Source organism: Mesoplodon bidens (assembly GCF_964165515.1).
Source record: "Mesoplodon bidens genome assembly, chromosome: 18".
NCBI lineage: Eukaryota > Metazoa > Chordata > Mammalia > Artiodactyla > Ziphiidae > Mesoplodon > Mesoplodon bidens.
In genome coordinates, this window is record NC_138175.1 from 56,926,867 (window position 1) to 56,952,052 (window position 25,186).

Here is a 25,186-nt window from a genome sequence, read left to right on the forward strand (position 1 = left end):
CTGTTGATGGACATTTAGGTTGCTTCCATGTCCTGGCTATTGTGGTACATGTATCTTTTTGAATTATGGTTTTCTCAGGGTATATGCCCAGTAGTGGGATTGCTGGGTCATATGTTAGTTCTATATATATAGTTGTTTAAGGAACCTCCCTACTGTTCTCCATAGTGGCTGTATCAATTTACATTCCCACCAACAGTGCAGGAGGGTTCTGTTTTCTCCACACCCTCTCCAGGATTTATTGTTTCTAGATTTTTTGATCATGGCCATTCTGACCAGTGTGAGGTGATACCTCATTGTGGTTTTGATTTGCATGTCTCTGATAATTAGTGATGTTGAGCATCTTCATGTTTTTGTCGGCAATCTGAATGTCTTCTTTGGAGAAATGTCTATTTACCGCTTCTGCCCATTTTTGGGTTGGGTTGTTTGGGGTTTTTTTGATATTGAGCTGCATGAACTGCTTGTACATTTTGGAGATTAATCCTTTGTCAGTTTCTTCATTTGCAAATATTTTCTCCCATTCTGAGTGTTGTCTTTTTGTCTCAATTTCGGTTTCCTTTGCTATGCAAAAGCTTTTAAGTTTCATTAGGTCCCATTAGTTTATTTTTTTTTAATTTCCATTTCTCTAGCAGGTGGGTCAGAAAGGATCTTGCTGTGATTCATGTCACAGAGTGTTCTGCCTATGTTTTCCTCTAAGAGTTTTATATTGTCTGGCCTTACATTTAGGTCTTTAATCCATTTTGAGTTTATTTTTGTGTGTAGTGTTAGGGAGTGTTCAAATTTCATTCTTTTACATGCAGTTGTCCAGTTTTCCCAGCACCATTTATTGAAGAGCCTGTCTCTTCTCCATTGTATATTCTTGCCTCGTTTGTCAAAGATAAGGTGACCATATGTGCGTGGGTTTATCTCTGGGCTTTCTATCCTGTTCCATTGATCTATATTTCTGTTTTAGTGCCAGTACCATACTGCCTTGATTACTGTAGCTTTGTAATATAGTCTGAAGCCAGGGAGCCTGATTCCTCCATCTCCGTTTTTCTTTCTCAAGATTGCTTTGGCTATTCGGGGTCTTTTGTGTTTCCATGCAGATTGTAAAATTTCTTGTTCTAGTTCTGTGGAAAATGCCATTGGTAATTTGATAGCGATTGCATTGAACCTGTAGATTGCTTTGGGTAGAATAGTCATTTTCACTATATTGATTCTTCCAATCCAGGAGCATGGTGTATCTATCCATCTGTTTATGTCATCTTTGATTTCTTTCATCGGTGTTTTATAGTTTTCTGAGTACAGGTCTTTTGCTTCCTTAGGTAGGTTTATTCCTAGGTATTTTATTCTTTTTGTTGCAATGGTAAATGGGATTGTTTCCTTAATTTCTCTTTCTGATCTTTTGTTGTTAGTGTATAGGAATGCAAGAGATTTCTATGCATTAATTTTGTATCCTGCAAACTTACAAAATTCATTGATTAGTTCTAGTAGTTTTCTGGTGGCATCTCTAGGATTTTCTATGTATAGTATCATGTCATCAGCAAACAGTGACAGTTTTACTTCTTCTTTTCCAATTTGTATTCCTTTTATTTCTTTTTCTTCTCTGATTGCCGTGGCTAGGACTTCCAATACTATGTTGAATAATAGTGGCAAGAGTGGACATCCTTGTCTTGTTCCTGATCTTAGAAGAAATGCTTTCAGTTTTTCACCATTGAGAATGATGTTTGCTGTGAGTTTGTCATGTATGGCTTTTATTATGTTGAGGTAGTTTCCCTCTATGCCCACTTTCTGGAGAGTTTTTATCATAAATGGGTGTTGAATTTTGTCAAAAGCTTTTTCTGCAACTATTGAGATGATCATATGGTTTTTCTTCAATTTGTTAATATGGTGTACACATTGATTGTTTTATGTATATTGAAGAATCCTTGCATCCCTGGGATAAATCCCACTTGATCATGGTGTATGATCTTTTTAATGTGTTGTTGGATTCTGTTTGCTAGTATTTTGTTGACGATTTTTACGTCTATGTTCATCAGTGATATTGGTCTGTAATTTTCTTTTTTTGTGATATCTTTGTCTGGTTTTGGTATCAGGGTGATGGTGGCTCCATAGAATGGGTTTGGGAGTGTTCCTCCCTCTGCAATGTTTTGGAAGAGTTTGAGAAGGATAGGTGTTAACTCTTCTCTAAATATCTGATAGAATTCACCTGTGAAGCCATCTGGTCCTGGACTTTTGTTTGTTGGAAGATTTTTTTTTTTTAACATCTTTATTGGAGTATAATTGCTTTACAATGGTGTGTTAGTTTCTGCTTTATAACAAAGTGAATCAGCTATACATATACATATATCCCCATATCTCTTCCCTCTTGCATCTCCCTCCCTCCCACCCTCCCTATCCCACCCCTCTAGGTGGTCACAAAGCACCGAGCTGATCTCCCTGTGCTATGCGGCTGCTTCCCACTAGCTATCGATTTTACAGTTGGTAGTGTATATATGTCCATGCCACTCTCTCACTTTGTCCCTGCTTACCCCTCCCCATCCCGTTAGAAGATTTTTTTTTTTCCGTTAGAAGATTTTTGTTTGTTTGTTTGTTTGTTTGTTTGTTTGCGGTATGTGGGCCTCTCACTGTTGTGGCCTCTCCCATTGCGGAGCACAGGCTCCGGACACGCAGGCTCAGCGGCCATGGCTCACAGGCCTAGCCGCTATGCAGCATGTGGGATCTTCCGGGACTGGGGCACGAACCCGTGTCCCCTGCATCGGCAGGCGGACTCTCAACCACTGCGCCACCAGGGGAGCCCCTGGCAGGTAGATTCTTAACCACTGGGCCACCAGGGAAGTCCTGCTTATCTTTTTTAAAAAAAATAAATGTATGTATGTATGTATGTATTTATTTTTGGCTGAGTTGGGTCTTTGTTGCTGCACGCAGGCTTTCTCTAGTTGTGGTGAGGAGGGTTACTACTCGTTGCGGTGAGTGGGCTTCTCACTGCGGTTGCTTCTCTTGTTGCGGAGCATGGGCTCTAGGCGTGCAGGCTTCAGTAGTTGCGGCACATGGGCTCAGTAGTTGTGGCTTACGGGCTCTAGAGCACAGGCTCAGTAGTTGTGGTGCATGGGCTTAGTTGCTCTGCGGCATGTGGGATCTTCCCAGAGCAGGGCTTGAACCTGTGTCCCCTGCATTGGCAGGCGGATCCTTAACCACTGCACCACAAGGGAAGCCCTATCTATTTTATACGCAGTAGTTTGTATCTGTTAATTCCCCACCCCGATGTTGCCCCTCCCCGCTTCCCTCTCCCCACTGGTAACCACTAGTTTGTTTTCTCTATCGGTGAGTCTGTTTTGCTATACACATTCGTTTGTATTATTTTTCAGACTCCACATATAAGTGATATCATACAGTATTAGTCTTTCTCTGTCTTAAATATTGATAGCTTTAGAGTCACAAAAAAATAGTACAGAGTGCTCAGTACCCCATCAGTCAGCTCCTCTGATGGTGATATAACTACAGTACATTATCAAAACCAGGAAATCGGCATTAACAAAATACACTGGCTGGGCAAGCACATACTAACACCTAAAATGTAGCGACCTCCGGTAATAGCTGGACATTCACTGGCCCTGAGAGCAGGCAGGTCAACAAGAAAACAGAAATGGATGTTTCTGCCTTGGAGACAGAGTAAACTTGTTCCCTAGTAAGCCTTGACAAATGGGTCATGCAAGTCAGGTTTTTCATGTATGTTTTTATTGAAGTATAGTTGCTTTTCAGTGTTGTGTTAGTTTCAGGTGTACAGCAAAGTGCTTCAGATATATATGTATATTATATATATGTAATTTTTCCTGTTGCTTTATTACAAGATACTGAGTACAGTTCTCTGTGCTGTACAGTAGGACCTTATTGTTTATCTATTTTATATAGTCTGTATCTGCTAATCCCAAACTCCTAATTTATCCCTCCTCCCTCCCCACTTTGGTAACTATAAGTTTGTTTTCTATGTCTGTGAGTCTGTTCTGTTTGGTAAATAAGTTGATTTGTATTATTTTTTTAGATTCCACATATAAGTCATACCATAATATTTGTCTTGTCTGACTTACTTCACTTAGTGTGATCATCTCTAGGTCCATCCATGTTGCTGCAAATGACATTATTTCATTCTTTTTTATGGCTGAGTAGTATTCCATTGTGTATATACATACCACGCATATATGTATACCACATATTCTTTATCCATTCATCTGTCGATGGACATTTAGGTTGCTTCCATGTCTTGGTTATTGTAAATAGGGCTGCTATGAACATTGGGGTGCATGTATCTTTTTGACTTAGAGTTTTTTCTGGATATATGCCAATGAGTGGGATTGCTGGAAACAGTTAGGGTTTTGTTTTTTTTTTTTTTTTTTTTGCGGTACGCGAGCCTCTCACTGTTGTGGCCTCTCCCGTTGCGGAGCATAGGCTCCGGACGCGCAGGCTCAGTGGCCATGGCTCACGGGCCCAGCCGCTCCGTGGCAGGTGGGATCTTCCAGGACCGGGGCACGAACCCGTGTCCCCTGCATCGGCAGGCAGACTCTCAACCACTGCGCCACCAGGGAAGCCCAACAGTTAGGTTTTTAATGTGCTTTCTTTTACAGAAGAGAAAGTAATCAAGGGAAATTGGAAAGTGTCCATTCAATTATTTTCCCAAATGGGAAGAGCATAATCCCATTTCCTAGGAGCTAAGGAGGAAACATTAATGAATTAAAGGAGTTGATTCCTCTCTAAAACTATATCCATTTATCTTTCCTCCCAGCTATTCACTGCTTCCACAAAAGTCATGAGTGGGCAATGTAGATTTTTGTCCACTATGTGACAGGGGAGATAGAGGAGTTTCATATCACACACCCACTGCTGATTTCCCTTCTCTTTTTCCCAGTGCGGTGCACATGTTTCTGGTTTCCTTGATGTCATTCATCTAGATTCTTTTTTTTAAAATCCCCACCCTAAATTTCTTAACTCAGTTTTATGCAGAACAATTCAGATTATCTAGCAATTGACTCCTTAACGTTTATACCCAAGCCCACCACTGTGCTCAGCAAAACAAAGGGTCTTCATTTTAAAAGACTCACCGTTGGGCTTCCCTGGTGGCTCAGTGGTTAAGAACCCACCTGCCAGGGCTTCCCTGGTGGCGCAGTGGTTAAGAAGCCACCTGCCAATTCAGGAGACATGGGTTTGAGGCCTGGTCCGGGAAGATCCCACATGCTGCGGAGCAACTAAGCCCGTGCACCACAACTACCGAGCCTGCGCTCTAGAGACCGCGGGCCACAACTACTGAGGCCGTGGGCCACAATTACTGAAGCCCACATGCCTAAAAGCCCATGCCCTGCAACAAGAGAAGCCACCTCAGTGAGAAGCCCATGAAGAGTAGCCCCTGCTCGCCATAACTAGAGAAAGCCCACACGTAGCAACGAAGACCAACACAGCCAAAAAAAAGAGGCTTACCTTCTTTAGAAATATTTGGGAGTGATAAGGAAAAAAATTCCCAAGAAATATCTATATCTATATCTCCTAAACTGTTATCTTATTTTGTCATAAACCTATAAAACTTAAAGTGTTTCATGCCAATGAATGCTTCCCCACACATGGTTATAAGTTGCTTCCACAACATGATTTAATTTTTATTTTGGTTCTTTTATTAGTTTATACATTATCATATCTTCTTGGAACATTGAAATTTTATTTTTATGTTCTATAACATGATTTAAATTGCTGAATCATCCTCCACTCTATAAAAGTAAAAACTTGTAACTAACCAACCTCCTACTCCTGTACATTTATATTACTTCCAACTCATTTGCTACTATAATCATAATAAAAATTAACAACTTGTAATTCTTTTGGACAGCCTTAATTATTCCTTAGGGTAAACCACTGGGATTTAAATTCTCAGGTGGAAGGCTATAAATGTTGGGGGACGGGGATGAGCTTCATAACCCAGTTGCCCTTAGTAACTAGTATTGCTTTATCATTCTAAAAACTGATGATGTGTCATTTTTCCAAATTCTATTTAACATTAGATTTTAGCATTAAAAACTGTCAAATTAATAATGCAAAATGACATTTTATTTACTTTTTCCGGGTTTGATTTCTTGGAATAGCAAATGTCTGCAAATGTCTTTCTTTTCTTTCTTTATTTTTTTGGGGGGGGACTTTTTCATGTGCAATGCAGTTAATGAGAGAGGCATGTCAAAATACAAAATATGATTATAGGCTTAGCTTCTTTAATACTGTCAACAATTCTTTTATAGATTTTGTATCTATATTATAGGATTTTGTATCTATGAGGTGCCTACAGAGTTGGGGTTATTACATAATCTTCTTGACCTATTTTATCATTAGGAAACGTTCCCTTTCATATCTAAATACTATTTCTTGCCTTAAAATCTACTTTATGTGATGTTAATATAGCCATACCACCTTTGTTTTGATGGTGTTTGCATAGTATATCTTTTTGTATCTTTTTGCTTTCAAGGCACCTCTGTATATATCAATACTTAAGTGTTTCTCTTGAAAAAAAAAAAAACCCCGGCATTTATTTAGGCCTTTTAATAAACATCCATTAGATCTTTTCATTGAATTTCAGGGCCAATTGATGTTCTATGTAATTACTTATTTATAGGATGAAAGTTTATATATAATCTTCTAATCTTTCTATTTGCCCATCTCTTTTATGTTTCCTCATTTCCAATTTCTTTGTTTTAAAAATTATTTTTTACTGTGCTATTTTAATTTTTTTCAGCTTCACCAATAATATGCCATTTTAAATCTTCAACTTTCTTTACCTCTACATTACTTTTTTTTTTTTCAGGGGGTTGGTTGTCTCTTTATTTTATTTTATTTTTAACGTTTCTATCTACGTTACTTTTTGTGCAATTCTTTTCGAGATTATTGATCACAACAACATACGCTTGACTTACTAATGGCTATGTCACATTTTCTCACTTAAAACTTGACACTAGTGTAACTTCAGACTGAATTTTTTTAAATTAATTAATTAATTATTTTTTGGCTGCATCGGGTCTTTGTTGCTGCGTGCAGGCTTTCTCTAGTTGTGGCGAGCAGGGGCTACTCTTGGTTGCAGTGAGCAGGCTTCTCATGGCAGTGGCTTCTCTTGTTGCGGAGCACGGGCTCTAGGCGCACGGGCTTCAGTCGTTGTGGCCCGTGGGCTCTAGAGCACAGGCTCAGTCGTTGTGGCACACAGGCTCAGTTGCTCCGCGGCATGTGGGATCTTCCCGGGCTGGGGCTTGAACACATGTCCCCTGCCTTGGCAGGTGGATTCCTAGCCACTGCGCCACCAGGGAAGTCCTGAATTTGTTTTTAAATGCATGAACCATGGTCTTGCTCCTTCTCTGCACATGGACCTCAAATCACAGTCATTCAAAAATGTTCACTAACACTGACCCGTTCACTCGGTTCTAAGGTCCAGCATCTTTCCTATCGGCCAGGAAATTCTCTACTTCTCTGTATCAACTTTTTCCATCTCCCCAACAGCATCCCGGCTTTCAGCATTCCTGGCTTATCTAGATGTGTTAGAATTTGAGGTCCGAATTTGACTGTGTTCAGACATAGATTTTGCACCAAGAGTGGTTCAGGTAGACAGAGAAAATCAGAGGATTGGTGGAGTTTTTGTGGAAACGAGGACGGCCCTGGCGCCTTGGGCGGTGACGGCAGCACATGCCCACCTTCAGGGACATGGTGGAGGAGCTGAGAGTGGAGCAGGAGCCAGGGCCCAGCGTGGGGAAGTGAGCGCTCCCACACGTGTGAGCCCTGAGACGGCCCCTCAGGGGCCAGGAGGTGAGGACGCGGGCTCCACGCAGGTGCCTGTGTCTCAGGGACGAGTCTTTGCAGGGCTGTGTGTTGCCCAAGGAGACATAAGAAGAGATGGTGAGTGTTTCTTCATAAACCCTCCTTGACCCTTCACCCCCACAAAGGTCCCACTTTCCCCTCTCCCTTCTTTAAATGGGCTTCCTGAGAGCAGGTGAGTGGATCACATCCAGTCCTGAGATCTACTTCCTCCCAGGCACTTCTGAAACCCTCCCTCAGTGCCTGGCCCAGCTCGGTGGTACCTGCCCAGAGAAATGTGACCCTGCGATGCTGGACTCCCACCAGGGATGTAAACTTTGCTCTCAGAACGGGAGGAGAAATCTTGTAGTTCTTGCAATCACCTGACTCTACAGAGGGCCTGGCTGAACTTCTTCTGACTCATCTAAAATCCAGTCATGCTGGAGAGTACACCGTGAATGCTACAGAAAAGGCCACCCCCCACATAGGTTCATAGCTCAGTGATGTCCTGCTTCTACTGGTGTCAGGTGAGGAGGGGGTGCCTCAGAATGACAAACGGTCTCCCTAGGGACAGGGAATGAGGGAGCAACCAGAGGAAGGAGGGGAGGGGAGCTCCTCTCCAGTGTAGTTGGGGAGGGGGAGATGGAGAAAGACAGGGACAGAATTGATACCTTGGTTTTATCCAGGGCTTGTAAGAGGCAAAATCTCCTTCCTGGAATCAGAGAAGAAAGCGGGTGAGATCAGGTATCTGTCATTCCCACACCCCATGAGAACCCCCTGCCAGGAGAACAGGGGGAGTGGGGGACCCAAGGCTTCTCCCCGTGACCTCAAAGCCCTCCCTTCTCTTACAGATTTACCTAAACAGGAGCCATGAAGTCCGGAAACACACAAGTAAATCCCGTGATGGTGTTTTTATTTAAGCCTATAAGTGCCCGTAGTTATAAGTCTCCACTGCAGAGGAACTCAAAACGGAGGCCCTTTCTGAAAGCATCCACTTCCCCAACTGAGCCCTGCTCACCACTCTCTCCTTTAAGCCTTCCAGATAACCAGATCAAACTCTCCTTTATACCCCCTGCCACCTCCATCCTCTGGTTTTTGCAATTTCTGCCTAACCTAGATCGGTACAGGTTTCAAAGCCTGATTGAAACCCCACATCTTCCAGGAAGTTCTTTCTGACCCTGGCCCTTCCGGGACCGCCACCAGCACTATAATTCGTAATTGTTCGTCATTACATTGTACTTCGCAAGTTCACCTTTCTGCTTAACCTAATGTGAGGACGAGAGCCGGGGCACGAACTCATCTACTTCCCACCAATCCTAGCAAGGTGTGCAGTACACCGTAGGCCCTCGTTAAATCATACGGACCCGGATTTGATGCATATCAAGCACGGCTAATTCCCAGAGGAGTTGCACAGTGGGTGGGCCAGGCCCTGAGGACTACAAGTCCCAGCGACCCGTGCGGGTCTGGCCCTGGTTACCGGGAGCTGGGGGTGGGTGGGGGTGGGGGAGGGACACGGAGCTGGGTTTTTCCATTGAGCAGAGCTCCCACCAGACAAATACTGGAGTATTTAACAGGGATGGTCGGCGGGTGGCGGGGTGGGGGGTACTCTAACGGGCAGTATGACGTTCATCTGGGTGGACAGTGCACTTTTGCTCTCTCTGGGCAGCGAATGCAGGACGCACCATCTGCCGCGGACTAGGAGAGGTCACCAACCCACCCTCACCGCTCCCTACGCGCCCACCCAACACCCGCAGCCTCACGCCCTCAGCCTCGGCTTGCTGTTCAGGGCGCGCCAGGCAGGGCAGCCTTGGAGCATGCGCCGTGCACCCTTCCGCCGCCTGGTTCGAGCGCGCGCAACGCGTGCGCCTTCGGTAACCTGTGAGCACGTCTGCGCACCAGCTTCCCGCGTGTGCACGCCCGCGGCCGCAGCTGATCCGCTGTACGTTCTAGAAGAAGCCTAAGAGTGGGATTCCTGGGGAGTAGGAGCTTCACACCTCTCGCATCATGGTGAGGAAGAACAGTATCCCCAACGGGTGAGTATCCGCCGCGAGCTCCCTGGTGACAACCGGAGTCGCTCGATGAGCGGCCGTTCCCGGGGAGGGGGCGGGATGCTCTCGAGCCCCGCCGTCGGAAGCGGCCGCGCGCGCCCTCGAGGTGCACCCCGTCGCCTCTGTCGGGCCTGGGCGCGGAGGGACGAGCAGGTGGCATTGGGCGGGGGGCGGCGGGGGGCCCAGCAGGTGGGGCTGGCGGCGCCCTTCACGGCGCTGGGGGTGCGGGAGGGCCAGGAGACATGCCTTCCCTCTTCCACTGCCTCCAGCTTGCCGGGAGGAGAGGGGGTTCTTTGATTTCAGGTGCTTTGGGTGTGGCATCCCCAAGAGCTCCCTAAATATGCAAGGGGTTCTTTTTCTCTCGAGAGGTCGCTGTTACTGTAGCCAATTTGATACTTTGAAAAGTCTTCAAATAGGACAGCTAGGCGTGCTCACTCTGTCAGGTCAGTTGTTTTAATTGAATAAATTTCGCATGTAATGTTGTGTAACTTTAAGGTGTACAGCTGTTACTTTGATACATTTATATATGTTGTAACAATATTTATCACATGACATAATTATACGATAGTGTTACTATCTATGTTTGTTTTACTGTGCATTAGATCTCTATGGGTACAAATGTGCACCCTTAAACACCATCAATCTTAGCCCCCAGCCCCTGGTAACACAAGTTTACTCTCTATTTTCTACAGGTTTGACTTTTTTTAGATTCCACTTATAAGTGAGTGATTTCACAGAGTACTTACTTTCTCTGTCTGACTTATCTCACTTAGCTTAATGAGTTCACGGTCCACCCATGTTGTCGCAAATGGCAGTATGTCCTCCTTTCTCATGGCTGCATAATATTCCATTGTGTATATATACCACATCTTTTTACCCGTTCACCTCTTGTTGATCAATTTGGGTTGTTTCCATTATGTTGGCTATTGTGAATACTGCTGTGATAAACAAGGGAGTGCAGATATCTCCTCAAAATCCTGTTTTTGTTTCCTTTGGGTATATACCCAGGAGTGGAATTGCTGGATCATATGGTAGGTCTATTTTTGTGTGTGTGTGTGTGTGGTATGCGGGCCTCTCACTGCTGTGGCCTCTCCCGTTGCGCAGCACAGGCTCCGGACACGCAGGCTCAGCGGCCATGGCTCACGGGACCAGCCGCTCCGCGGCACGTGGGATCTTCCCGGACCGGGGCACGAACCCGTGTCCCCTGCATCGGCAGGCGGACTCTCATCCACTGCGCCACCAGGGAAGCCCTGGTAGGTCTATTTTTAATTTGGGAGGAAACCTCCATGTTGTTTTCCATAGTGGTTGGACCAATTTAGATCCCCTCCAACACTGAATAGGGTTCCCTTTTCACCGCATCCTCACCAGCACCTGTTGTCTCCTGTCTTCCTGAGGACAGCAGTTCTAACAGGTGTGACGTGATTGCTCGTTGTGGTTTGAGTGTGCAATTCTCTAATAGTGATGTTGAGCATCGTTTCATGTGCCCGTTGGCTATTTGGATGTCCTCTTTGGAGAAATGTATTTCTGTGGCATCCATTGTAATTTCTCCTCTTTAGTTTCTGATTTTTTTTTTTTTTTTTTTTTTTTTTGCGGTACGCGGGCCTCTCACTGCTGTGGCCTCTCCCGTTGCGGGGCACAGGCTCCGGACGTGCAGGCCCAGCGGCCATGGCTCACGGGCCCAGCCGCTCCGCGGCATGTGGGATCTTCCCGGACCGGGGCACGAACCTGTGTCCCCTGCATCGGCAGGCGGACTCTCAACCACTGCGCCACCAGGGAAGCCCTAGTTTCTGATTTTATTTACGAGCCCTCTCCCTTTTTTTCTTAGTGCGTCTGGCTAAAGGTTTGTCAGTTTTGTGTATCTTTTTAAAGAACTAGCTCTTAGTTTCATTGGTCTTTTCTATTGTCTTTTTAGTTTCTATTTAATTTCTATCTTTTCTTATCTTTATTATTTCCTTCCTTCTACTGACTTTGGACTTTGTTCGTTCTTTTTTTAATTACTTTAAGTGTAAAGTTAGATTGTTTTTTGAGGTTTTTCTTGTTTCTTGAGGTAATCCTGTATTGCTATAAATTTCACTTTTAGAAGTTTAGCTTTTGCTGCATCTCATAGTTTTGTATGTTATATTTTCATTTTCATTTATCTTCAGGTATTTTAAAATTTCTCCTCTGGTTTCTTTACTGACCCAATAGTTGTTCAGTAGCATGTTGTTCAGTCTCCATATATTTGTGATTTTTCCAGCTTTCTTCTTTAGTTGATTCCTAGCTACATACCACTGTGGTCGGAAAAGATGCTTGATATGATTTCAGTCTTCTTAAATTTATTGAGATTTGTTTTGTGTCCCAACCTATGGGCTATGCTTGAGAATGTTCCATGTTCACTTGAGAAGAATGTATATTCTGCTGCATTTGAATGGAATGTTCTGTACAGATCTGTCAAATTCATTTGTTCTAATATTTTGTTTAAGGCTATAGTTTCCTTGTTGACTTTCTGTCTGGATGATCTATCCATTGATGTAAGTGGGGTGTTAACGTCCCCTACTATTAATGTGTTGCTGTCATGTACTCCCTTTAGGTCTGTTAATAATTGCCTTATTAAAAAAAATAAATGGGACTTCCTTGGTGGCAGAGTAGTTAAGCATCCGCCTGCCAACGCAGGGGACACGGGTTCGAGCCCTGGTCCGGGAAGATCTCACGTGCCACGGAGCAACTAAGCCCCGTGCGCCACAACTACCGAGCTTGCACTCTAGAGTCCACGAGCCGCAACTACTGAGCTCATGTGCCACAACTACTGAGCCTGTGCACCTAGAGCCCGTGCTCCGCAACAAGAGAAGCCACCGCAATGAGAAGCCCACGCACCGCAACGAAGAGTAGCCCCCACTCGCCGCAAGTAGAGAAAGCCCACGTGCAGCAACAAAGACCCAACACAGCCAAAAATAAATAAATAAATAAATAAATTTATTTATTTAAAAAATAATTGCTTTATATATTTTGGTCGTCGTATGTTAGGTGCATTTGTACTGATAACTGTTATGTTTTCTTGATGAATTGTTCCCTCTGTGATTATATAACGTCCATTATTGTCTCTTGTTACCTTTTTTGGCTTGAAGTCTATTTTGTCTGATATGAGTATGGCTACACCCACTTTCTTCTGGCCGACATTTGCTTAGAGTATCATCTTTCATCCCTTACTTTGAGCCAGCATTTGTTTTTAGAAACCCAGAGATGAGTCTTTTGGAGAAAGCATATAGTTGGGTCTTGGGTTTTTGTTTAATACATCCAGCCACTCTGTGTCTTTTGATAGGTGAATTCAATTCATTTACATTTAGGGTAATTATTGATAGAGGAGGACTTCGTCCTGCCGCTTTATCTTTTGTTTCCTGGTTGCTCTGTATCTCTATTGTTTATTTTTGTGGGGGTTTCTAGCTACCATTTTAGTTTCGTGCTTTTCTATGATATTTTTCTTAGTTTCCTCTTTTTTTTATATTTCATGTCTCTGCTCTAGATTTATGTGCTGTGGTTCCCATGAGGTTTGTGTAAAACATCCCATAGATGAAATAGTCCTTTTCCTGCTGATACCATCTTATCTTCATTTGCCTATATGGGTTCTATCCTTTCCCTCTTTCCCTTTTCTGTTTTTGTTGTCTTCAAATTATCCCTTTTTATGTTATGAGCTTGTTGCCAAATTGAAGTGGCTATAGTTATTTGTACTACTTTTTCCGTTTTAACCTTTATGCTGTAATTAAGTGTTTAAAAACCTATTGTGATATAGAGTTGCAATTTTCTCATATATCCATCTGTTTATCACCTTCCTCAACATTTTGTGTACTCTTGCCTTTTTGTTTCAAGTAGAAGAGCTCCTTTCAACATTTTTTGTAAGGAAGGTCTGGTGTTGAACTCTGTCAGCTTTTGTCTGTCTGGGAAAGGCTTATTTCTTTTTTTTTTTTGACAGGAAGAATAGCTTTATTGCTTTGCCAAGCAAAGGTGGCCACAGTGGGCTAATGCCCTCAAAACTCTGTGTCCCCCTTTATTTCTAATTCATATTGGAAAGATAACTCTGCTGGATAGAGTATTCTTGGGCACATTTGACACATTTTTTAATCTTTCAGTATTTTGAGACTGTCATTCCACTGCTGCTGCTACAGATAGCCCAGTTCCTTTGTAGATTACCATCCTTATTCCCTGACTGCCTTTAAAATTCTTTGTCATTGACTTTTGACAATTTTAATATAATGGAGGTCTTTTTTTTTTTTTAATTTTTGGCTGCATTGGGTCTTCATTGCTGCATGCAGACTTTTCTCTAGTTGCGGCAAGCCAGAGCTACTCTTCGTTGAGGTGCTTGGGCTGCTCATTGCGGTGGCTTGTGGAGCATAGCTCTAGGTGCACGGGCTTCAGTAGTTGTGGCACGTGGGCTCAGTAGTTGTGGCTCTTGGGCTCTAGAGCACAGGCTCAGTAGTTGTGGTGCACGGCCTTAGTTGCTCCGTGGCATGTGGGATCTTCCCAGACCAGGGCTCGAACCCCTATCCCCTGCATTGGCAGGCAGATTCTTAACCACTGCGCCACCAGGGAAGTCCCCTTGGAGAAGGTCTTTTTGTGTTGAGTTAATAAGGTGTTCTCTTAGCTTCAAGGACATACAGTCCCTTCCCCAAATCTGGGAAGTTCTCAGCTATTATATCTTTAAGTAAACTCTCTGCTCCCTTCTCCCTCTCTTCTTCCGGGATACCCATTATCCTAATGTTGCCCTTCATAATGAAGTCAGATAGCTATTGTAGAATTTCCTCATTTTTTAAGATCTTAGTTCTTTCTCCTCTTCTACCTGTATCATTTCTAGATTTCTTTGATCTTGCTAATTCTGTCTTCCATATAGTCTGATCAATTTCTAGTGCTTTCTAATGCATTTTTCATCTCATTTATTGAGTGTTTCAGCTCCAGAGTTTGTTTGGTTCTTTTTTAGTGTTTTAATCTCTTTGATAAAGTATTCCTTCTGGGGACTTCCCTGGTGGCGTAGTGGTTAATTCTCTGTGCTCCCAATGCAGGAGGCCCGGGTTTGATTCCTGGTCAGGGAACTAGATCCCACATGCATGCCGCAACTAAGAGTTTGCATGCCACAACTAAGGAGCCGGCAAGCCGCAACTAAGACCCAGTGCAACCAAATAAAAATAAATATTAAAATAAAAGTATTCCTTCTGTTCATTATTTTTATTTTTTTTGCCAGCACTTAGTACTCAGTCTTTTTTCTTTTATTATTATTGGAGTATAAATGATTTACAATGTTGTGTTAGTTTCAGGTGTACAACAAAGCAATTCAGTTATACATATACATGTATCTATTCTTCAGATTCTTTTCCCATATAGGTCATTAAGAGTATTGAGTAGAGTTCCCTGTGCTATACAGTAGGTCCTTGTTGATTATCTGTTTTGTATATAGTAGTATGTATATGTTAATCCCAAACTCCTAATTTATCCCTCCCCCCTTACCCCTTTGGTAACCATGAGTTTATTTTCTAAGTCTGTGAGTCTGTTTCTGTTTTGTAAATAAGTTCATTTGTATCATTTTTCTAGATTCCACATATAAGTGATATCACATGATATGTGTCTTTCTCTGTCTGACTCAGGTCACTTGGTAGGACAACCTCTCAGTCCATCCATTGTTCATTAATTTTATTCCTGAGCTCATTGAACTGCCTTTCTGAGTTTTCTTGTAGCTTGTTAAGTTTCTTCATGACAGCTATTTTGAATTCTCTATCAGTTAGATCACAATATTCCATGACTTTAAGTTTGTTTCTGGAGAATTGTCATTTTCTTTTTGTAATACTGTTTTACTGTGGTTTTTCATGTTGCTTGATGAGTTGGTCCTCTGCTGGTGCATTTGAAGTAGCAAACACCTTTCTTTTTTAGGTAAAGCTTTTTTTTTTTTTTTTTTTTTTTACTTGAGTCTAACGATTCAACAGGTTAGTAATTAGAGGACTTTCTTTTTTCGGTAGGTGGTGCTATAGTGCAAGTTTTTGTTTGTCTTGCTTGAGCTGCCTCTGGCTATATTTGAGAATTGCCCCCCAGCAGCCTTTGCCAGAGGTGTTGCCTGGTGCCCTTGTTGTCACTGCTTGTGCCTACGTGGTCACTGGTGCCTTGCTGCTGCTGATGTCACTGCTGTCACTGGCATCACGCCCTGGGATGTTGGGATAGCAGGTGCCTCTGCTGTGTCCAGGGTCACCTGGATTGTGGGCACCACCTCCACTGTTCACCTGGTTTCACCTCTTCTACATCTTCCATTCCCCCCACCTTTAGATAGACAGATGTGTGAAACTCTCCAGCATCCTGGTGTGTTAAGCAGAGGAACCCTTATTGAGTTACGGATGTTTTACTGGTTGAGGTTGAAGGGGAGAGACAAAGGGAGCATCTCACACCACCATGATGCTGACGTCACCTCCAAGGCTTTGTTTACTTTGATTCTAACAGTTCAAGAGATTGATATTGGGGAACCTTTCTTTCATTTTCCAGAAGGTGGCGCTGTACCACAAGTTTTTGGTTTCTCTTAGCAGACCTGACCTGCTGCTAAGGTTGGGAGCGTGTGCATAAAAAAAAGTTGGCAGAGAAAAAAAGGTGGGGGGATGGCAGCAGAGCGGGGTAGGAGTATGCTTAGCACTTAAGCCTTTGGGGGTTCCCACAGCCCAGTAAGGGGAATCCTCAAGTGGGGATCCACTTTAATTTTTTAAAAAAATCCAATGGAAAAGGGAAAACACACATTCCTCCCCTGTCCCACGTACAGCTGCATTTGTATGTGTCTTTGTCAGCTCAGGTTGCTCTAAAAGAATACCATAGACAGGGTGGCTTGACCAACAAATATTTATTTCTCACAGTTAAGAACTCCAGTGCACAGAATCAACAAATCCAGCCCCAAGGATTTCTTTTTACAGAGTCTTTTTTTTAAAATTTTATTTATTTATCTTTGGCTGCGTTGGGTCTTCATTGCTGCGTGCAGGCTTTTCTCTAGCTGCGGCAAGCGGGCTTCTCATCGCAGTGGCTTCTCTTGTTGCGGAGCACGGGCTCTAGGCGCACAGACTTAAGTAGTTGTGGCTCATGGGCTCAGTAGTTGTGGCCTGTGAGCTCTAGAGGGCAGGCTCAGTAGTTGTGGCACATGGGCTTAGTTGCTCTGTGGCATGTGGGATCTTCCTGGACCAGGGCTCAAACCCATGTCCCCTGCATTGGCAGGTGGATTCTTAGCCACTGTGTCACTGGGGAAGTCCCTATTGAAGTCTAGTTGGTTTACAATGTTATGCCAATCTCTGCTGTGCAGGAAAGTGACTCAGTTATATACCTATATACATTGTTTTTTTATATTCTTTTCCATTATGGTTTATCACAAGATGTGGAATATAGTTCCCTAGAAATGTTCTAATCTCATTATTTTACATGTAGCTGTCCAATTTTCCCAGCACCACTTATTGAAGAAACTGTCTTTTTTCTGTTGTATATGGCCTCCTTTGTCATAAATTAATTGACCATAAATGTGCAGGTTTATTTCTGGGCTCTCTATTCTGTTACATTAATCTATGTGTCTGTTTTTGTGCAGGTACCATGCTCTTTTGATTACTGTTGCTTTGTCATATAGTCTGAAGTCTGCAAGGGTTTGTTCTTTTTTCTCCAGCTTAGTTCTTTTTTTTCAAGCTTGCTTTACAAATTCGGGGTCTTTTGTGGTTCCATATGAATTTTAGGGGTGTTTGTTCTAGATCCTGAGAAATGTCATGGGTATTTTGATAGGGATTGCATTAAATCTGTAGATTGCTTTGGGTAGTATGGCCATTTTGACTACTAATACTTCTAATCCAAGAGCATGTGATATCTTTCCATTCTTTCGAAGCATCTTCAGTTTCCTTCATCAGCGTTTTATAGTTTTCAGAGTATAGGTCTTTTACCTCTTTGGCTAATTCATTGATTCTTTCACCTCTTTGGTGAATTCATTTATTAGTTCTAATAGTTTTTGTGTGGAGTCTTTAGGGTTTTCTATATAGAGTATCATGTCATCTGCCTAACATCAACTTCTTGGATTTTTTATTGCTATGGGTTAATAATGGACCATTAAGTATCTGAACTATTTTTTCCAGCTTCCTGTGAATCTATAATGATTTCAAATACATGTTAAAAGGGGGATATAATTGAAGAGAAAAAAATGCAATCTAAAATAGACATGGGGGGACTTCCATGGTGGCTCAGTGGTTAAGAATCCGCCTGCCACTGCAGGGGACATGGGTTCAAGCCCTGCTCTAGGAAGATCCCACATGCTGTGGAGCAACTAAGCCCGTGCACCACAACTACTGAGCCTGCACTCTAGAGCCCACGAGCCACAACTGCTGAGCACGTGCGCCTACAGCCCGTGCTCTGCAACAAGAGAAGCCACCGCAGTGAGAAGCCTGTGCACTGCAACGAAGAGTAGCCCCTGCTCACTGCAACTAGGGAAAGCCCGCGCGCAGCAACGAAGACCCAATGCAGCCAAAAATAAATAAAATAAATAAATTTATATTTTTAAAAAAGGAATAGAAAGTTAAGAAAGCAAAGATGTTAAAAGGAGGAGATAGTGCAAGTGATGTAGAAATGCGAGTCGGGGGATGACTAGTCAATCACATAAAAAAAAAAAAGTCCTCAAATCATTCAAAACCTTGCCCGCCACCCAAATCTCAAGGTGATCACTGGGTTGTGAGGCCAAGAAGGGGGCTCTTGTCTGGTAGTACACACAGCGCAATGCCCCTGGATGTTGAATGGTCCTGCCGTTTTGCCCCAGAACCCACCCATTTCTCCCCACCACCCATCTTTTCCCATCTTATTCTTCTGTACTATCCTGTGATGTCATCTCTAGATTTCATGGTCGGGGAGAGGACAAGAGACACTAGACTTCACTCCTGATCTTCTTTGTCACCCAAGTGTGTCACCCAGGGTGTGTCCTGAGTGTGTCAACACAGTAGAAAGTATAGTTCCCCTCCCCTCCCCTGGTGCCATGGCTTCTAGAGACATCAGTGATGACAAAAACCACTTGGTTGGGGAAAAAGCCCTTAGGGTTTGATGACACCTATTATTCCTGATGCTCTTGAAATCATAAGATATCTGGAGCCACTCCTGGGCACACACCCAGGGAAAACCAGAATTCCAAAAGACGCATCACCCCAGTGTCCACTGCAGCACTGTTTACAAACCGGAATTCCAAAAGATGCATCACCCCAGTGTTCACTGCAGTATTATTTACAATAGCCAGGACATGGAAGCAACCTAAGTGTCCATCAACAGAGGAATGGATAAAGAAGATGTGGTACATATATGCAATGGAATATTACTCAGCCATAAGAAGGAATGAAATCATGCCATTTGCAGAGACATGGATGGACCTAGAGACTGTCATACAGAGTGAAGTAAGTCAGAAAGAGAAAAACAAATATATTAACACATATAGGTGGAATCTAGAAAAATGGTACAGATGAACCTATTTGCAAAGTAAAAATAGAGACACAGACATAGAGAACAAATGTATGGACACCAAGGGGAGAAGGAGGGTGGTGGGATGAATTGGGAGATTGGAATTCACCTGTATACACTACTATGTATAAAATAGAGAACTAATGAGAAACTACTGTATAGCACAGAGAACTCTACTCAATACTCTGTGGTGACCTAAATGGGAAGTAAATCCAAAAAGGAGGGGATATGTACACATACAGCTGATTCACTTTGCTGAACAGCAGAAACTAACAACATTATAAAGCAACTATTCTCCAATTAAAAAAAAAGATATCTGGAGTCTGGAAATTAAGCCCCTTGAGGGCAGGTACTACATCCTCAGTGTTTAGAAAGTGCCTGGATTTTGGCAAATGTTCAGTAAATACGTGTTGACTGACTGAGTTGAAGCCGTATGTGAAGAGAGTCGTTTGCAGAGATTATTGAAGCTCCAGGAATCACAGTGATTCCCCCAATTCCTTGCCATGTGTTGCAGTCTCCTTCCAAGACCATAACTACCCACATCAACTGAAGAGTGGGGGAAAGAGGTGGGGAGACCCTCACCCTGTGAAAGGGCATCTAGCTGCTGTAAACGTAGTCTTCTGCCCTGAGATATTTCTTTCTGCTCTCATAGGATGGTCTAAATGTATCTCTGACATTACAACTGGCCAGGAGTAATCTCCTTGGTGCCCCAAAGTAAATCTCAAAAATCTAAAATTGAAATTACTATTTACAGTAGCCAGGACATGGAAGCAACCTAAACGTCCATCAACAGAGGAATGGATAAAGAAGGTGTGGTACATACATACAATGGAATATTACTCAGCCATAAAAGGAACAAAACCGGGTTATTTGTAGAGACGTGGATGGACCTAGAGAGTGTCATACAGAGAAAGAGAAAAACAAATATCATATATTAACACATGTATATGGAATCTAGAAAAATGGTATAGATGACTTTATTTGCAAAGCAGAAATAGAGACACAGACATAGAGAACAAATGTATGGATACCAAGGGAGGAATTGGGAGACTGGGATTGACACATACACACTATTGAAGCCAGAAGTAGGGTTGACACATACAAGCCCAGAAGTAGGGTTGCTGGATCCTATGGTAGTTCTAGTTTTAATTTTTTGAGGAACCTCCATACTGTTTCTGATAACAGTTGCCCCAGTTTACATGCCCACCAGCGGTGCATGAGGGTTCCCTTTTCTGCACCTCCACCAACACTATATCTCTTATCTTTGTTTGTTTGTTTTTTTTTTTTTTTGCCACACTGCTTGGCTTGAGGGATCTTAGTTTCCCAACCAGGGATGGAACCCATGACCCATGCCCCCTGCAGTGGAAGCTCGGAGCCCTAACCACTGTACCACCAGGGAATTCCCCTCTCATGTCTTTTTGATGCCCCTCCACCTCACCCGCCCTCCCAATTCTAACAGGCGTTGAGAAGTTGCAACAGAGACCCTGTGGCCCGCTGAGCCTCTCTGACTTTCTGGCCCTTTACGTAAAAAGATTGCCAACACCTACGAAGATCACTGGATTCACTGTTCACTTATCTTCTTGAGGTTTTCCCAACCCCTACACCCTTCATTCACACTCCACACTTTTCTACCCCAAACTAAGACCTTTTAAATTTCCTAGTATGGCTCAGTGGAAAATCAGGGTCTTGGGAAGCGCACAGACCAGATTCTGAATTCCGCTTCTCCACTGAGTAGTTGAGTGGGCTTGGCGCGTCATGTCAGCTGTCCATCTCAGGCTCCTCAAATGCAGAATGAGGACAAGAACTACTTCTGCAGGATTCTTCTAAGAGATGGAAAATGACTTTAGGTTCGTACAGTGACATGAGATTAGAAACCTTGAATCTGTATCCCTGACCAGTTATGGCATGCGGGCTCAGTAGTTGTGGCGCACAGGCTTAGTTGCTCCGTGGCATGTGGGATCTTCCTAGACCAGGGCTCGAACCCGTGTCCCCTGCATTGGCAGATGGATTCTCAACCACTGCACCACCAGGGAAGCCCCTGACCAGTGTTTTATTCCTTCCTTCTTTACCATAAATTGACAACCATAGATCTCCTGATAATGGAGAAAAGACAGGGGTGTAGACTTTGAGTGATTGGGGACCTCAAACTAAAACCCCAAAAGTGTCTGGGAAAATGATCCCAGATCCAGTTTTGCAGCTTTATGTTCAGAAATGGACTAAGCTGTGGTTGCCTTCGAGGGTGGAGGGACGTGGACCAGGATTGTGCTTATGCCTGATATGCTATAATTATAATAGCAGTTATTAAAGTAATAGGTAAATTTTATTGAGTGATTTTTCTTGTGAACTCATCCTTTTTTCTTTTTCCTCCAGTGGAAGAGCTTTTTTTTTTAAACTCATCTTTTTAATCCCAAAATATTTTAGTACACAGATGTCTTTATTAGATTAGAATCTTTTTAGAAAATATATAACCATCACAGCAGTATCCCACTAGGAAAACCAACAGTACTTCCTTGATACTATCTGGTATTCAGATAGTATTCAAATTTCCCCAGTGATCTCAGAAATGTCCAGTTTTTTGAAAAAATCAGGATCCAAGTCTTTAAACTACAAGTTTACAAACTACATTTGATAGATATGCTAATTTAAATAAAAAGAAATTCTCAATCTTTTGTTAAAATGAGAAACCAAGCAAATCACAGGTTTTTATTGTTTTTTCCATCCTTCTTTTGGAAGAAGAGCAAAAATAGTCCTGAGGCTCTTTTGTCTTGATAGGTCTTACTTGTCTTACCATTTAGGAACATAGAAAAATCAACAAGGCAACAAATTATCAAGGAGGAAAACCAATTATAATTACAGGTGTTTCTTGGAAAGTTATTTTCAAAAGATGTGGCAATGATTTTTTTAAGTCCTGAGATTCTTATGAGACCCTTTTGTTCAAATACCACTTCTGTGTGTGAACTTATTTCAACAGAGAAGAGGACAATTTGGTAAGAGTTATGAATACTCATGTAATTCTCCATATTCCGCCAGAAAACAAGATTAATGTTCTTGGGAATGCTTTCAACTCGGCACTTTATCTAACCAGGTTCCTTAAATCAGTTTTATGACGCAGAAAGATCTTCATCCTTTCTTTAGGGGTTTTTATGAAGGTTCCATTACATAGACATGATTGATTAAACTATTGGCCATTGGTGATTAACTCAATCTCCAGCCCCTCTCCCCTCTCTGGAAGTTGGGGGTGGTGATGAAAGTTCCACACTTCTAATCAAGACTTGGTCTTTCTGATGACCAGCCCCTAGAGACCCACCAAGAGTGACCTCATTAGAACGCAAGGCACTCCCACCACCCTCACTCAGGAAATTACAAGGGTTGTAGGAGCTCTGTGCCAGCAGCCAGGAACAAAGACCAAATACCTTTTTAGTATAGTATAAGAGTCAAATCTAGACTACAGCTAATCACTTTTATATTCTGCAGCTCCAGTCTGAGGGGGACTGGGCAGAAAGACACCTCATCAGAACCCAGGAAGCAATGAGAAACTGTCTCATGAAAGGCTCCAGGGAAGATAAAAAGGTGAGTAGGAGGGAGTTCCCTGGTGGCCTAGTGGTTAGGATTCTGGGCTTTCACTGCTGTGGCCTGCGTCAGTCCCTGGTTGGGGAACTGAGCCACGCGGTGCAGCCAAAAAAAAAAGTGAGTGGGAGATGGGAGATAGCAGCTGCTCACAAGCCTCTCATTTTCTCATGTTCCAGGAGGATCATAAGCTTTGTTTTTTTTTTTTTAAGCTTTCTGCCAAGACTCAGATTGGCTACAGTTCAAGCCTCTGACTAAATGAATGTGTGAAAAGTTTCCAGGATGCCATAGCAGAACCACCCCCTTACCATGGCATGAACTTTCCATACTTCTTTAGATATAAGCAATGGATACAAGATCTCCAGAAGCATGCTGTTATGAGGCGGTGTCTACCCTGAATTCTTATGTTGAAGCCCTAACTCTAGATGTGCTGGTATTGTGGGGCCTTTAGGAGGTAATTAGGATGAGGTCATGAGGGTGGAGCCCCCATGATGGGATTAGTGCCCTTGTAATGAGAGTGGTGAGATCTCTCTCTCTCTCTCTCTCTCTTTCTCTCTCTCCCCATCTCTGCAGCTGTCTGCAAGCCAGGGGAGGGCTGTCACCAAAACCATTCTTTGCACTCTGGTCTCAGACTTCACAGCCTCCAGACTGTGAGTAATAAGTTTCTGTTGTTCAAGCCACCCAGTCTAGGGTATTTTGTTATAAAAGTCCTAATTGACTGAAACAGGTGCACAAAAAGACGGTAACGTTGGGAATTCCCTAGCGGTCCAGTGCTTAGGACTCGGGGATTTCAGTGCCATGGTCCGGGTTCAATCCCTAGCCACGCAGCAAGGCAAAAAGAAAAAAAAAGACAGTAACGTTGATTGGCTCTTAGAAGTGCCTGGAGCCAGGCGGGGCAGGGAGCCAATCGTGGAGTCAGCCGGCAGGGGCCGCTGTTCATTCTCTCGCTCAGGTACCCAGACTGATGGAGAGACCAGAATCTCTTCTCAAGCATTGCTGGTCACTGTGTCAGGTGGAACAGAGAGCTGGGAACAGAGTGACACTCGCCACTGCCATCCACGACTCATCGTCCAGGACAGACAATAAAGCCCGCGAGTGCCGTCGTATTGGGCCCCTAATGAGGTCAGGGATTTGGGCGCTGAGCAAGGACAACGGTACGACCACAAGGTGGCAGTAACACACAAGGGATTTTCTTCGGAGGCTGTTTTGACAGGTTTGCATGTGAGAAGGGTCCTGGCTGCTTGGAACCTGCGAAACGCAAAGGGCTGGGGGCTGCTACCCAGAAGGGGAGGTGGGCTAGGGAGGAAGAGGGCTATTGAAGAGGAGGCTTCTGGGTCTAGGCGCTGTTGTTCCCCTGCACAGGCAGGGAGCCTCGGGTCAGAGAGCTCCAGCCCACAGCAGCAGTTTGGGGTCTTGTGGTGGTACAGGGTTTACCTATGGCTAGCAGATGCTGGCTGCAATTTCTTGGGGTATGCAAAGCAGGCAGGCTCTAACTGGTTAACAATCTGCTTATTGGGTCTATAGTTTAAACAATTGCATGTGTAAAAATTTGAGTTTGGTGCCAATGGGCTTTTGAGCTAACGGATCTCAGCCTGCTGTGAGGAAGTACACGCATATACAGAGGCCTTCTTTGGCTCATTTATATACTAGTGCCCCAAATGGGGATCATTTGGAGATCCCTGGTGTTGGGTCAAAAGGCAGGCCACCCCAAAATGTGCTTCAATGGCATATTGATTGTTGTGAATTAAAGTTACTACCCAAGCCCAAACTTTACATTAAATTCCTTACTAATTAAGCATCCACATCTAAGTTTTTTGTCCCGTCAAATCCTCATAAATTTATTGTTTGTGTAAAACTGTATAAAAGCTGCCTGCTTTTGTTCACTCTCTGAGCATCATTTTATTTTAATTTTTAAAATTTATTTATTTGGCTACACGGGGTCTTAGTTGCAGCATGCGGGATCTTCGTTGCGGCATGCATGTGGGATCTAGTTCCCTGACCAGGGATCGAACCCGGGCTCCCTGCATTGGGATCGAGGAGTCTTAACCACTGGACCACCAGGGAAGTCCTTGGGTTTTTTTGTTTTTGTTTCTAAGTATAGTTGATTTACAATGTTGTGTTCGTTTCAGGTATACAGCAAAGTGATTCAGTTATACATATACATATATCCATTCTTTTTCCGATTCTTTTCCCATATATGTTGTTACAGAATATTGAGTTCCCTGTGCTATACAGTAGGTCCTGGTTGGTTACCTGTCTTACTCTTAGTCTGTCTTGTGTCAATGTTATTATTAGTCCAGCCACAAGAACTCAAGGGGTAGAGGGGGAAG

At 43.3% G+C, this 25,186-nt stretch overlaps 1 long non-coding RNA gene across 1 annotated transcript; it reads left to right on the plus strand.

The window, feature by feature from the left end:
• Window positions 1-9,608: 9,608 nt before the first annotated feature.
• On the plus strand, window positions 9,609-24,672 carry LOC308605852. The gene is made up of 5 exons (XR_014013730.1): window positions 9,609-9,818; window positions 22,764-22,859; window positions 23,194-23,310; window positions 23,430-23,506; window positions 23,809-24,672. It is a non-coding gene; the product is annotated as an uncharacterized lncRNA (long non-coding RNA).
• Window positions 24,673-25,186: the final 514 nt, after the last annotated feature.